The sequence below is a fragment of the Artibeus jamaicensis genome, unplaced genomic scaffold, assembly GCF_021234435.1.
Source record: "Artibeus jamaicensis isolate MK-2021 breed Jamaican fruit bat unplaced genomic scaffold, CSHL_Jam_final scaffold_1964, whole genome shotgun sequence".
NCBI lineage: Eukaryota > Metazoa > Chordata > Mammalia > Chiroptera > Phyllostomidae > Artibeus > Artibeus jamaicensis.
In genome coordinates this window covers 55,832,806-55,848,575 of record NW_026522030.1, presented here as the reverse complement: position 1 = coordinate 55,848,575, position 15,770 = coordinate 55,832,806, and the positions used below count along the sequence as shown (strand labels likewise).

The 15,770-nt window shown below is 39.1% G+C and overlaps 1 pseudogene; it reads left to right on the top strand.

Annotated features, from left to right (window-relative positions):
• The first annotated feature begins 3,658 nt into the window (after nucleotides 1–3,658).
• On the top strand, nucleotides 3,659–4,230 carry LOC119039571 (nascent polypeptide-associated complex subunit alpha-like; annotated as a pseudogene).
• The last annotated feature ends 11,540 nt before the right edge of the window (nucleotides 4,231–15,770 follow it).

Below are 15,770 nucleotides of genomic sequence, written 5' to 3'. Positions count from 1 at the left end.
TCTTCCCCCCTTTCTAAAATAATTAATTAATTAATTAATTAAAAACAGCAAATATTTAACAACTAAATTTTAGGACATCTGTGAGATGGACTACTATGTATCATATTAAGATTGATGTTGAAAGTATTTTTTATGTGGAAAAGTGCAGGCTAAAAATGATATGCACAGATGATTACTTTTTAAATTACTGTAAATATTCATATGCCTACATATAGTTATAGAAAAATACTGCCACTAAGATTGGTGAGATAATGGAGACTTTATTTTCTACAATTTGCTTAATTGTATTTCCAATGAACACGTATTACAATAATCTAATAAAAACTTTTATAAAATATTTAATAAAGAGTATGCATTGGTATAACTTTAAAAATAAGATGATGTATTAGAAATAGACTGTGAAGGAAATAAAGGCAAACAGAGGAAAGCTGGATTGCTGCTGGTAGTAAAGCTTCACTTTCTATTTAAAAAAACAGCAAGTGGCTCCCTGTGGATTGGAGCTTTCTGTGTCAATAAAAGGATGTATGTGTCTTTGTGGCTATAATTTTTTCTTTATTCTTAAGCCAAGTGGAAAAAGAACAAAGCAGTTAGAAGAAACTGATAAGGACCTTTAACAGATCTGGGAGTGGGGGGCAGGGGAACTACGAAAACTAAACCTCAATTAACTCTTGAAGTAATTTTTTGTGACAAGGACAGTCTAGACTTGATGAAGCTGGAGGGAAACCTCGCTGAGCTCTTATTATCAGAGGAGTTTTGAGACTAGATTGGCCTGAAGTGTGGGGACCATCTTGGCAGAAGTCTTTTTATAAAACTTATATTTAGGGTCAATTACAAAGAAGCCTTCCTACTCTGTATGGGCATAAAACCAAAATGTGATATATTTTGAAATGTGGTAAAGTATTATATTTTAACCTGTGTGTATGTTTTCAATAAGATTTGTCCTGATAGATTTTGTATCTAAATATAGTGTTTAGCAATAGCCCTATATATTGTTTTTATATCAGAAGAGGAATGTAAAAATGTGTTAACCTACCTCTTGATTAACCATTCCTGCTCCTGAAGTCCAGTTGTTTGGATAACATGGCCCTAATCAAGATAACACCAAACATAATTTTTAAAAATATTTTATTTTTAGAGAGAAGGGAAGGGAGGGAGAAAGAGAGAGAGGGAGAGAAACATCAATGTGTGGTTGCCTTTCATGTGTGCCCCCTACTGGGGACTCGGCCTGCAATCCAGGCATGTGTCCTGACTGGGAATCAAACTGGTGACCCTTTGGTTCCAGGGTCACCTGGACCCAAGCTGGTGCTCAGTCCACGGAGCCACGTCAGCCAGGGTGCACCTAACAACATTTATATCCATTAAACCCAAAGGAACAAATAATGACCAGGAGGCTGAATTTGAAATCTAAAGCTGTAGTGAAACATCGCCCATGTAATGATTTTTGCAAGATTGGGCCATTATTTTTAGATTTTTGGCAATAACTTGTTATAGCATACAGATCATAATTCTCTGATAAATCTACAAGTGATGACCTTTTAAGTGAGTCACACAATCTTTTCTACCTAAAGACATCGCAACTGAAAACATTCTTAGGACCCCCTCTCAACATAACAATTTAAACAAATGTAAGGTGTATTAATTTATTTGCTTAGTATTGTTTGCTAAATGCCAATACTGGCTGATGTAATCCATAACATACTATACAGTCAGGATTCAAGGTTGGCTGCCAGACATGAACATTTGGCCTAATGAAGGACAAATTGACCTCATCCCCCTCAAAACTTGCCAGATCCACTCATGTAGGTGACTATTTATATTTTTAGCCTTCTTTAGAAAAATGTATAGAAGCTTACTATTTGATACCAGTTCTCCTGTACTTTCTTTGTATTCTAAATCTTACTGGTGGCCTTTTCTGCTGTGATGCTGATTTGTGAACTCAGCATTGGAATCTGATTTTAGTGTATTTGGTTTCTCATATTTTGGGTCCTGTCTTTGGCATCTTTCTGAGCTTTTTTTCCATCCTGAGCTTGTGTCTCAGTTAAAAATTCTTGAACTTGACACCCCTCAAGCTCCACCCACATACCTCTTAAACTGAGATATTATTTCCTATGTCCTAGAGACTGAAACCCCCAGTGAAACATTTACTCAGCTAGGAAAGCATCTTTCTTAGTCTCTAGATATTATCTTTAGTTATTATCTATTCTGAGTTGTAGGGTCCTCACATACAAACCAAAAGCTGTCAATTCAAAAAAAAACAACATTGTGCAAGAGTTATTTGTTTTTACAGGCTTCCCACCCCCTTCCCCGCAAGAGGACAAGAAGAACCTGCTAGACTAGTTACTGTCACTCAGAAAAGACATCCATGTGATACACATTGGAGACCTGTCTTTCATTTAATGCTCATCTCCTCATTTACTGCCCAGATACAGACATAATTGGCTCAATAATTTTCTGGTTCATGGATAGTTTACTAGAATAAACTACTTTTCTTATACATTAGTTCTGTTCCTATGTCATTTCACTGTTAAAACCCTTCCGATTCTGTCACCACCCATCAGTCCAGGTAAATTTATGTCTGTGAACATGTGAATGCATGAGGCATCAGGCATATGCTTACTTAGCATGAATTTTGCTGAATACCCTCATCTTAGAGTGAGTATATGAACTTGATGCCAATCTGTTTGAATTATAATGTTCATTTATTTACACCCACATCATGGCCTTAGAGTTGTTTGGGTTACTTAATACCTGAACATGAGAGTACCACTATAATGCTATGATTTTAGAATGCAAATGCTTTGTTCGATACAATCCGAGAAAACCTTAACCCCAATAAGTTTCCCACCAGCCTGCTACAATGCCTGAAGTTGCATTATTAGGGATTCCTAGATTTGTGTCTTCAAAGGAATTCAAGAAACATAATAAAATATATTAGTGTGTGAGCATGTGTGTGGACATGGGTACATACTCCTGTGTATTTAAAAATGTTAACAATTATGTGAAGATGGTAAGATTTTTCTTTTTATTTTCTTTATGTTTCCATATTTTTCAAAAATTTCTGCAATGAATACATACACTTTTGTTATCAGGAAAAAATGCTATAAAAATTTTTATATGCCCAAGAATAGTAAAAGCTAAAGCTATTGTCAGCAGGTAGCATCTTATTGAATATGTATTTCTCAAGCCTTTTACATTAATGCCAGGTAACTAGAAGCCAAAATCCTTTCAAAATATGTATATGATCACCAAAGGAAATAAATGTTAATGTTCTTGTTCCTAAGCAGAACACACCTTATTATAACACATGTTCATGTAACACATTCTTTTTTCTGTATCAAATATTACACTAAGATAAATTTTTAAGATTTTAGTTATTTATTTTTAGAGAGAGAGGAAAGGGGAAGAGAATGAGAGGGGGAGGAACATCAATGTGTACGAGAAGCATCAATCAGTTGCCTCCTGCATATACCCCAACTGGGGACCAGGCCTGCAACCCAGGCATGTGCCCTGACCGGGAATGGAACTGGCAACCCTTTGCTTTGCAGGATGACCCTCAACAAACTGAGCTATGAACTTAGTTGGTTTTAAATATTTTTGAAATTGAAGTCCTGGTGCTCCTCTTTCTGATGCCCTTTTGGTTCTGCATTTCCTGCGCAAAATGCCAGGTGAAGCCACAGAAACCCTTCCTCCTGCAGAGCAGGAGTTGCCCCAGCCCCAGGCTGAGACATTGTCTGGAACGAAATCCGACAGTGATGAATCAGTACCAGGCAACCGCACAACAACCCCAGCTGGCAGCAACAGCTGAAATTGATGAAGAATCAGTCAGTAAAGTAAAACAGAGCCCAGTGAAAAGAAGGCATGGGAGGCCACATCCCTAACAGGGTCTTCAACAGGTTACAGGGGTTAGTAGGGTCACTATCAGGAAATCTAAGAATGTCCTTTTTGTCATCACAAAACCAGATGTCTGCAAGAGTCCAGCTTCCGATACCTGCATAGTTTTGTGAGAAGCCAGGATCCAGAATTTATCTCAGCAAGCACAGCTAGTAGATCCTGAAAAATTGATAGTTCAAAGTGAAGCTGTCTCCTACATTCAAGAAAACACACAGACTCCAACTGTACAAGAGGAGGGTGAAGGGAAATAAGTTGATATAGCAGATGTGGAAGTTAAGGACTTACAACTCGTCATGTCACAAGCAAATGTGTCCAGAGCAAAGGCGGTCTGAGTCTTAAAGAACAACAGTAATGATGTTACAAGGCTGTTGTGAAATTAACAATGTAACCATCTAAAAACAAGGACCTTTTTTGGTGTTTCAAAAACATAACTATAGCCCTGACTGGTGTGGCTCAGTGGATTGAGCACTGGCCTGGGAACCAAAGGGTCACAGGTTTGATTCCCAGTCTAGGGCACATGCCTGGGTTGCACACCAGGTCTCAGTGGTGGGCTTTTCTCTCTTTCTCCCTTCCTTTCTCTAAAATAAATAAATAAATCTTGTTTTTTAAAAAAGAGAGTAACTTCAGCTAACTGCACTGTTTCTATTACTAACAGTTGTGACTTCTATGACTTCTTGTGCTTATGGAATGTAAAAAAAAATCCTGAAGAAGTTGTAGCCAAGATGGAGTAGGTAGAAATGCTTTACTTTCTAGCACAACCAAAAGAAGGATAACAACCAATTTAAAAACAAAAAGCAACCAGAACTGCCTGGATGATTGCATGCATGGGAAGTCTGACAACCAAGGAGACAGAGAAATGTTCATCCAGACTGGTAGGAGGGGGCTGGTAGGAGAGGTGGAGACAGCAGTCAGGGTGGCAGACCACACTGGTGAGGCAGCGGCTGGCAGACCATTCAGTCCCACATTTGTGCTCCAGTAGCTGAGAATAACAACTGTAGAGCTAGACACACCACAGAATCCAGGGTTTCAGCAGGGGAAACTAAAGACTTGAAACTCCCAGCCTCACAGGAGAGTCCATTGGAGAGGCCCACAGGATCCTAGAGCATACACAAACCCACTCATCTGCTAATCAGCACCTGAAAGGGCACAATCTGCTTGTTAGAAGCGAGGGAAGTGACGGAAATCAGAGTGAGAGCTGAGCAAGTGATAGTGTTTCCTATCTGACCCCTTCTCCACGTACAACACCACAACTTAACAAAGCGGGCTGCCCCACCCTTGGCAAATACCTAAGGCTCTGTCCCTAGCAATAGGTACACTGAGACAAAGAGATATGTCTCAATGAAAGAACAGGTCAAAATCCAGAGAAAGAACTTAGCAAAAAGGAGATAGACAACCAATCAGATACAGAGTTCAAAACACTGGTAATCAGGATGCTCACAAAAATGATTGAGGTCAGTCACAAAATGAAAGAAGAAATGAAAGCTGTACAAAGTGAAATAAAGGAAAATGTGCAGGGAATCAACAGTGAAGGGAAGGAAGCCAGGACTCAAACTCAAATCAATGGTTTGGATCAGAAGGAAGAAGTAAACATTCAACCAGAACAGAATAAAGAAACAAGAATTCCCCCCCCCCCAAAAAAAGGAGGAGAGATTTAGGAACCTCCAGGACAACTTTAAATGTTCCAACATCTGAATTATAGGGGTACCAGAAGGAGAAAAGGAAGAGCAAGAAATTAAAAACTTACTTGAAAAAATAATGAAGGAAAACTTACCAATCTGACAAAGGAAGTAGACTTCAAGGAAGTCCAGGAAGCTCAGAGAGTCCCAAAGAAATTGGACCCAAGGAGGAACATGCCAAGACATAAGTTACCCAAGATTAAAGATAAAGAGAGAATCTTAAAAGGAGAAAGAGGAAAGGAGACAGTTACCTACAAAGGACTTCCCATCAGACTGTCAGCTGATTTCTCAAAAGAAACCTTGCAGACAAGAAGGGTCTGGAAAGAAGTATTCAAAGGTAAGGACCTACAACCAAGATTACTCTGTCCAGCAAAGCTATCATTTAGAATGGAAGGACAGATAAAGTGCTTCCCAGATAAGGTCAAGTTAAAGGAGTTCATCATCACCAAGCCCTTATTATATGAAATGTTAAAGGGACTTATCTAAGAAAAAGATCAAAACTATGAACAGTAAAATGACAACAAACAACTGTCAACTACTGAAACCAAAAGAAAAACAAAAATAAACTAAGCAAACAACTAGAACAGGAACAGAATCACAGAAATAGAGATCACATGGAGGGTTATCAATGGGAATAAAGGTACAGGGAATAAGAATCATAATTGGTAAGTACAAAATAGACAGGGGGATGTTAAGAATAGTATAGGAAATGAAGAAGACAAATAACTTATATGTATAATCCATGGACATGACCTAAGGGTGGGGGAGTAATTATGGAGGGTGGTGGGGTACAGGAATAAGGAAGATAAAGAGGATAAAAAACTGACTTCCGCCAAGATAGAGGTGTAGGTGGAGCCACTTTGCCTTCTCATGCAACCAAGTCTAAAAACAATAAAGTTTTAGCAACAATAAATGAAGCCAAACCACAGAAAATTGAACAATACAGGAGTCTGACAAAAACGAACCACTCAGCCAGACTGGTAAGAGGGGTGGAGCCAGCAGCAGAGCAGGTCAGGCAAAAAAGATCCCCCGACCCAGGCAGATAAGGGTGAATCCCAGGTGTGGGGTAGCGACGGGCAGACCCAGTGAAGGCACAAGGTGGCAGGCTGACCGCGGTCACACATTTGCACACAGATAAACCAACGAAGGATTGAGCAGTGAGACAGACCTGGCAGGCCCCAGTGGCAGGAAGGAGCAGAGGGGACCACTATTGCTCCCTCTCTGACTTTGCCCCCACATACAGCATCACAAACCACCAACCTGAGCAGCCCTGCCCTGGTGAACATGTAAGGCTCCTCTCCTCATATGTAACAGGCTCAAACAGATCAAAACATGGCTCAAGAAGAACCCTGAGCCCCAGAGCCGATAAATCTAAGCAAACAAGAAATTGCCAACCTACACTGGTGATCAGGATGCTCACAGAACTGGTTGATTTTAGCCACAAATTAGAGGAACATATGAAGGCTAAACTAATTGAAATGAAGGGAAGTGCACGGGAAACCAATAGTGATGGAAAGGAAACTGGGACTCCAATCAAGGGAGCAGACCAGAATAAAGAAGAAAATGATCAAACAGAAAAATATGAAGAAACAAGAATTCAAAAAAATGAGGAGAGGCTAAGGAACCTCCAGGACATCTTTAAACGTTCCAACATCTGAATTATAGGGGTACCAGAAGGGGAAGAGGAACAGCCACCAGTGGAAAACTTCTTTGAACAAATAATAAAGGGGAACTTTCCCAAGCTGGCAAAGGAAATACACTTCCAGGAAATCCAGGAAGCTGAGTGTCCCAAAGAAGTTGAACCCAAGAAGGAACATACCAAGGCACATCATAGTTACATTAGCCAAGATTAAAATGAAGGAGAGAATCCTAGAAGCAGCAAGAGCTAAGGGGACAGTCACCTACAAAGGAGTTCCCATCAGACTGTCAGTGGATTTCTCAAAAGAGACCTTACAGGCAAGAAGGGGCTGGAAAGAAGTATCCCAAGTCATGAAAGGCAAGGACCTACATCCAAGATTGCTCTATCCAGCAAAGCTTTCATTTAGAATGGAAGGGCAGATCAAGTGCTTCTCAGATAAGATCAAATTCAAGGAGTGCATCATCACCAAGCCCTTATTATATGAAATGTTAAAGGGACTTATCTAAGAAAAAGAAGATAAAAAAGATGAACAGTGAAAGGACAGCAAACTCACAGTTATTAACGACCACACCTAAAACAAAAGCAAACTAAGAGGACAGCTAGAACAGGAGCATAACCATAGAAATGAAGATCACATGGAGGGTTAGCAACAGGGGAGTGGGAGAAGGAGAAGGGGGGGAAGGTACAGAAAATAAGCAGCATAGATGGTAGATAGAAAATAGATAGGGGGGAGGGCAAGAATAGTATGGGAAATATAAAATCTAAAGAACTTGAGACATGTGTTCATAAACTAAAGGGGGGATGGTGGGGGAGGGGCATGCAGAGTGGAGGGGAATGAAGGGGGGGAATAGAACTACTGTAATGCCATAATCAATAAAATATATTTTAAAAAAGAGGATAAAAACGTTGGGGCAACTGTAGTAGCATAATCAATAAAATATACTTTACAAATCCTGAAAAGGCAAAAAATAAACTCATTTTTCTAATATTGGCCAGACCTTCCATGGCAGGATTCATGCAGAGGGCCTTTTTTATAGACAATATAAGTCACATTTCTAAAAGTATGTCAGAAACAAAAATGTGTAAGACAGACCCATTTTAGGTCAAAGTTTACCCCATTTTTATGGTATAATTTAAACAACTGAAATTTAACTTAAAATGATTAAGTTATGATGGTAAGCATTATGTAATATTTACTCACATCAGCTTCAAGATCCTTTTCAATGTCAGGTAAATTCAATCTTGATTTCGTGGGAGCCCAGGGATTAAAGAAAGGTAGGTTTCTCTATTCCATTTTTAGTTATATTTATGAATAATTGACTTGTCTTTTTTTTTGCTTATTCATTCGTTCATTTACTCAAATATAAGGTGGGGCAAAAGTAGGTTTACAATTATTTATATGGCAAATAGTACAAGAATTAATAATAATATGAGAATAAACTGTGTTTTGCATACTTGCAACTGTAAGCCTACTTTTGCCCTACCTTGTATTTCCTAAGCAATGTTCTAGACATATACTAAATTTATGAGAGGGATATTATAGTGAACAAACCAGACCCTGGGCTCTCCTCTCATGCAGCTTATCATCTAGTGTGTTCCTGTTGTGGATGAAAAAAAGGAGTCCTGGGGAAAGTAACCTCACATGGTGATCTGATTATAAACTCCTAGCTGGGCAGGTCCTGATGGGTACTCCTGCCTCAGGCATATACTGGTAACTTCTTTCTAATTGCCTGTTCTCTGAAGGCATTCGGTTTCTCAGTCAATACCATCCTAGGCTGTTTACTATTGCCTCAGCCAACTCACTCCTATGGTCCCTTCCTACTTCTCCCCAATGATCTGTTGAGATCTCTGTGTATCATTGGTAATATGTAAAGCAGTGTGTTAGGTAAGCGTGAAATAGAGACCCAATCCTCATGGGTCTTACAGGGAAGATTTACTAGATAGTGTCAGCAAAAACTCCTAAAAAGGAATATTAGGAAATAGCCTTTACTCATGCGAACAGTTTGTAAACAGAAAACACAGCCTCTCATGGAAACTGAAAGTATATACCATAGAGACAAAGGGGAGAACAACTTTTATATATAAAGTTCCCCACCTAGGTCCCCAATTGATCCAACTTCATGCAAATGAGGTATCCAAATTCATTCAGTTCTCACTGGCCTGAACCATGCAGTTCTGAGTGGTCGATATTATGAATTTTAATGAGTTGTTATATATCAGTTCTTACTGGTATAGATGCAAATGAGACTATAATTGTGCAGTTCTCATTGGAGGGGGGAGGTCTATATCCATTGGTGGAAAGAAGACATAGACACCTCCAGTGGTTGACTCAGACTTAATAACCAACAAGGGCAGAGTACAGGAAGCCTGGAGTTTAGTCTAAGGTTCTTCCTGGGAGTCCCTGTCAGCAAATGACCAATAAACTTTTATTATTTTCAAAACTCGTACCCTCAGTTGACCATGGGGAGTCCATCTCACCAGATAAATTCCTTCTCAGGATTCACGTGAAATGAATCTTTCATCTTGGGTCCACATTAGTGAGAATGCTAGAACTCATCTTCTTTCCACTGATTAATCTTTTCCCACATCAATTTTATTGAGATATAATTGACATATATCATTCTAAGTTTGAGGTATACAGCACAATGGTTTGATGTATATTCTGGGAAATGATTATAGCTATAAATGATTATAGCTATAGTAAAAAGGGAAAGAAAAAAGATGTTTTCTCTTGTGAAATGGGAACTCTTTGAATTGGTTAATCTTATATCATCTTTACCTAAAACATACCAAGATTATTTAGAATTAATATGTGCTTTATGTGCTTATACTGACTTTTTCCAGTCTTGAGGGATGATCTTAGTCAATTTTAGCATGAAGTTCAGTTTTTTAACTTTTAGCCTTTTCTTTGGTAAGATTGATGAAACTGGTTCTGGCTGGGTACCTCAGTTGGTTGGGCCCTGTACACCAAGGTTTTGGGTTTCATCTCCAGCCAAGGCACATACAAGAAGCAACCAGTGAATGTGTGAGTGAGTGAATAGAACAGCAGATAGTGTTTCTTTCTCTCCTCCTCCCCCTGCCTTTCTCTCTCTCTCTCTCTCTGAAATCAATAAATAAAATTTAAACAAAAGGATTGATCAAACTCAGATACAGTTGGTTGAGAGCTCAGGAGTCTTCCCTATCACTAGGTATAGCCAGCGTGGTTACCTTTGTGAAGCTACACCCCAACTTCAATGCAAAATCACCAGGGATCTTGTTAAAATGAAGATTGTGATTCAACAGCTGCAGGTTAGTCCTGAGATTCTTTATTTCTGGTAAACTCTCTAGTGCTGTTCATTCCACCCACCAGTCCACGGATGCTGCTTTGCATACCAAAAAAAGCACGTCTTTAGAAGTAAATCTGCTCTATCCCTCAGGTGTGTGTGTGAGGGCTGCCTCTTCCTCTACTGGCAGCACCTTAGCCAGCACAGTCTCTGCTCCAGCCACACCAGTTCTTCAACTGGTTTCTGGTGCTTAGGACTTTAAGTGTTACTACCATCAGCTCTTTGACGAAGGGCCCGTTCTTGGTCTCAATGGAAACTCTTTGTTCTGTTTCTCCTTGAGGTGCTGTTTCCCTGGAGGGAAGTTCTGTATTGCCCCACCCACTTCCTTTTCCTAGGATACCAGATCCTTTGTTTGTGTTTATGGTCCATTAACTACCTTTATCTAAGAGATAAGAAAGATCAATGGAAACCAGTTGCCCTTTGCTCAGACTGTTTCATTGACTTTGATATAAGCCTTTCCCCGGTTCTCTATTTTAATCCACAATTTTCTGTTTATTTTACAGGTTTGGAAAAGGTTAGGCTTGTTTTGATCTTTGAATTCCTTAAGCTCTGGGGTGATTGATAAACATTTTAGAAGCCGGTTGCTACTAAGTTTTGTATTAGCTGTTTTCAGGCCACATAATTATAGACTTTGAGAATAGGAAGGGACTTTCAATAGTTTTAGTTTAACCCTTCATCTGACAGATGAGAAACAGAAGCCCCTGGAATTTCTGTACTTTGCCAAAGACAGTGGCTGAGTCGCCACACCTTCAAATTTTGTTCCAGGAAACACTAAGGAGCTGCTTTGATCTGACGGGATTGAGTTATTTTGTTTGGAAGATTAGAGACAAAGGCTTCCTTCCTTCCTCCCAAACCTCAACCAGAGTAGTTCCATTTATATAATACTATTTTCATCTGTTCCACATGCTAGACTTTCAATTTAGATCTTATTTGAAAAATGAGTTTTATATTTACAAAAAATGTTTAAATCATTTCACCATGCTGCCTTCGAATTAATCTTACTTTCATATCTGTAGTTTAAGAGAGTTGTATTTTTCTATTCTCATTTTACCTATAGAGTTTGAGCCAGAGTTAAAATTCAACATCTGTAGAAAAGCTAAGGAAAGGAAATCTGACACTGAGAACATTTAAATGTAATATTTAAATACTCCTTAATAATGGAATTTTATATTAGACACTAACTCATGGTATAAAAATATAAATTTTATACTTAGAAAGATAGAACTTGCCTTGTTCCATTTAATCTCTGTTATATTTTTATGACACATTTCCTACCCTTACACTGAAAATTATGCATAGTCACTGAGTGATTTTCACCCAAATCTTGGTAAATTTAACAGCTTTATTGAGATACAATTCACATACCATATGTGATGGTTAATTTCATGAGTCTATTTGACTGGACTAAAGGCTGCCTAGATAGCTGGCAAAACATTATTTCTGGGTGTATTAGTGAGATTATTTCGGAAAGAGATTAGCATTTGATTCAGTAGATAGAGAAAAGAAAATCTGCTCTCAATGTGGGTGGGTGGGCATCATCCAGTCCACTGAGGGCTGGACCAGAACATAAAGAGAAAGGAAGAAAAGTAGAATTTCCCTTCTCTTGAGCTGGAACGTCCAGATTAGGAGTTACACCATCAGCTCCCCTGATTCACAAGCCTTCACACTCAGACAGAGTTATACCACTTTTTCTCCTGGTTCTCCAGCTTGCAGACAGCAGACTGTGGGACTTCTCAGCCCCTGTAACCATGTGAGTCAATTCTTTTAATAAACTTCCTCTTATAAATATCTACATATATACCCTATTGGTTCTGTTTACCCAGAGAATCCTGACTAATACATCATATAATTCACTAATTTAAAGTGTAGAATTTATGGTTTCTAGTCTATTCACAGAGTTGTGCAATCATCATCACCTCTAATTCCAGAACATTTTCATCACCCCCAAAAAGAAACCCGGTATCCATTACCAGTCATTCCCCATTCCCCATCCCCCAACCTCTGACAACCACTAATCTATGTTCCACCTCTGTGGATTGCCTATTCTTGATATTTAATATAAATGGAATTATACAATATGTGGCTGTTTTGACTAGCTTTTTTCTCTCACATGTTTTCAAGGTTCATCCGCACTGTAGCATGTATCCATGCTTCATTCCTTTTTATAGCTGACTATACCACCTTTTGTGTATGTGTTTACAGACACTTGAGTTGTTTCCACCTTTCAGCTATTATGAATAATACTGCTATGAACAATGGCATAGAAGTATATGAGTTCCAATTTTTCCACATTCCCATCACATATCTATGATATGTAAAGAATTCCCTTATCGAACATATAATTTAAAAATATTTTCTCCTATTCTGTGGTTTGTCTTTTCACTTTCCTTGGAAGCAAAAAAGCTATACATTTATCTATATACCAATATATCTATTTCTTCTTTAGCTGCTTATGCTTTTGGTGTCATATCTAAAACACCATCTAATCCAAGATCCTGAAACTTTACACCTGTATTTTCTCCTAAGAATGCTATGATTTTAGCTTTTACATTCAGATCTGTGGTCCATTTTGAGTAAATTATTATGTGTAATGTGAGGCAGGGGTCCAACTTTATTGTTTTGTATTCGACATACATTTGTCCCAGCACCATTTATTGGGAAAATTCCTCTTTTTCCACTGAATTGACTGGCATCTGGTCAAAAATCAATTTACTGTAAGTGTAAGGGTTTGTTTCTGGACTATCAATTTTATTTTAGTGAACTATCTGTCTATCTTTATGCCAGTACCACACCATCTTGTACCACACCATCTTGATTATTATAACTTTGTATAAATTTTCAAAATGAGGATATGTGCATCATCCAATTTTCTTTTTTTTTCCCCCAGGTTGTTTTAGCTATTCCGAATCCCTTGTGTTAGGTTAGGTTAGGGTTAAATTAGCAGGGAGGATGAGGCAGGCACCATAGGGTTAAATTAGCAGGGAGGACGAGGCAAGCACCAGATTGTCTCAGCAAGGGAGATAGAAAAGTAAAAAAAAAAAAGTACAACCCGCCCGTGTATGACCTTGCCTTTGCACGGCCTTGTCTTTGCATAAAAGTATCCACTGTAGTAAGCAGAGATGTGTGTGTGTCCTCTCAAAATAGCCAATTGCTAACAGCTACGTCTGCTTCTGTATTTGCTGCTTGCTTGCTTGCTTGCTTGCTTGCTCACCCCAATAAAAACCCCAGGCTGTAAGCGCCAGGCGCGACTCTCATCTGCAGCCAATTTGGCACCCGTGTCTCCGGAGGCACCCCGAGAGTTCGCCCCTGCGCAGGTAAAACTTTGAAACTTTGGCCAATAAAGTTCCATCTTAAACTCCTGAAAGCTTCCGACATTTGCTCACATTGGGGTATGTTACACCTTGCATTTCATATTTTTAGAACCAGCTCTTGCAGGTTGATTTCTGCAAAAAAAGACAGCTGGATTTTTATAGGGTTCTATTGAATGTGCGGACCAGTGTGGGGAATAAATACTGCTATCTTAAGGACATTGTCTTTCAATCCATAAACATGGGATATCTTTCTATAAATAGTTTGGCTTTCTGACCCATTTGAGCAGTACCTTCATTTTGCTTTGAATACCTGTTTGTCTTCAGAAAGGAGGTGACATGCTGACCCTTGAAACATTACTGAGCTACAGGTAAAGCTTCAACCAGTATCCAAACTAGAGACTTTGAAGTCATCTCAGAGGGTGGCCTCTCTCATATCCCTCTTGTCTAATTGGTTGCCCAGGCTTGTCAGTCACACTTCAAGAATATCTCTTCTTCTGTCTCTTCTACTTCCTTAGGTAATCATCCTTTTGCACCTGTTCTATAGCATTTGCCTGTTTGGTTCTATCTTTCCTCTGCAGCTATCTCCAAAATTATATTTTATCTATCACACAGTATGTGATAGATAAACCTTAAATTGCTCCCAGTGACTGTAGAATGAAATCCAAACTCCTTTGTTCCTTGTAAAAGCCCTTCACTGCCTTACTCTAGCACACCTTCCCAGCATCAGCTCCTTTCTCCTTGTACCTGACAGTTTAGATGTGTTGCATTCTACTGCCTTCTAACCCCTTCCTTGCAAACTAATCTTGACATCCTTCAAGATTCAACGTAGTGTCCTAGCTGGTGTGGCTCATTTGGTTGGAGCATCACCTGTAACCAAAACGTTGCAGGTTCAATTCTTGGTCAGGGCACATACCTGGGTTGTGGGTTCAACCTCAGGTCCTGGCACATAAGATCCTAGTCCAGGCATGTACAGGAGGCAACCAATCAATGCTTTACTCTCTCATACTGACGTTTCTCCTCCTTCCTCTCTCCTTTCCTCTCTCTCTACAAGCAGTAAAAAAAAAAAAAAAAAAAAAAGTCCTTGGGTGAGAATAAAAACAAAATCTAACTTAGATGTCCTCCTCACCGATATTGTCCTAGTGGTAACACACAGACTTAATAACTTGTTTCTCTGTACCTACAACAGTGCCTGGGAATATCCAACATGATCCCTGATAGATACAGAAATTAAAACTTAGGCACTTTATTCTTTTCTTCTCACCCTTTTAAGAGTGTGTGTGTGTGTGTGTGTGTGTGTGTGTGTGTGTGTGTGTGTGTAAGCTTTTTAATGCAAAGGCAGAATGCAGTGACTACTAACACAGCTAACAGAGCTAAACTGCCTGGGCTTAAATCCTGACTCTGCCACCTTCTAGCTGGTTTTGATATGGGCTAGTTACCTGACCATTGTGCATCTCAGTTTTCTCATCAGTAAAGTGGATATTGTTCTAATTTACCTATTGCTGTATTACAAACCACTCTAAAACTTGGTGACTTAACACCTTGTTATTTTCCTTCAAAGTTTTGGGGGATAACTGAGCTTAGCTGAGTTATCATTTGGAATCTCTCATATGGTTACAATCTTATAGTGACTGGGATTGGACTTATCTGTATGTTTCTTCACTCAAAGTATCTCACACCTGGGCTAGTAGGTCTGTAATAGCTGGGGCTGCTCAGGTATTTCTCTCTTCGTGTGTTTAACTTGAGTTTGTTCACTTGGCATTTGGCTTAACCCAGAGAAAAACATTTAATAATGTAACCTCAGAGGTCTGAGAATGTCACTCCTACTGTATTCTATTAACCAAGCAAGTCATTAAGGTCAGGTCAGCTTCAAGGGATGAGGAATTAGACTTCTTGATAGGAGGCATGTAAAAGAATTTGCAGCCATTTTTAA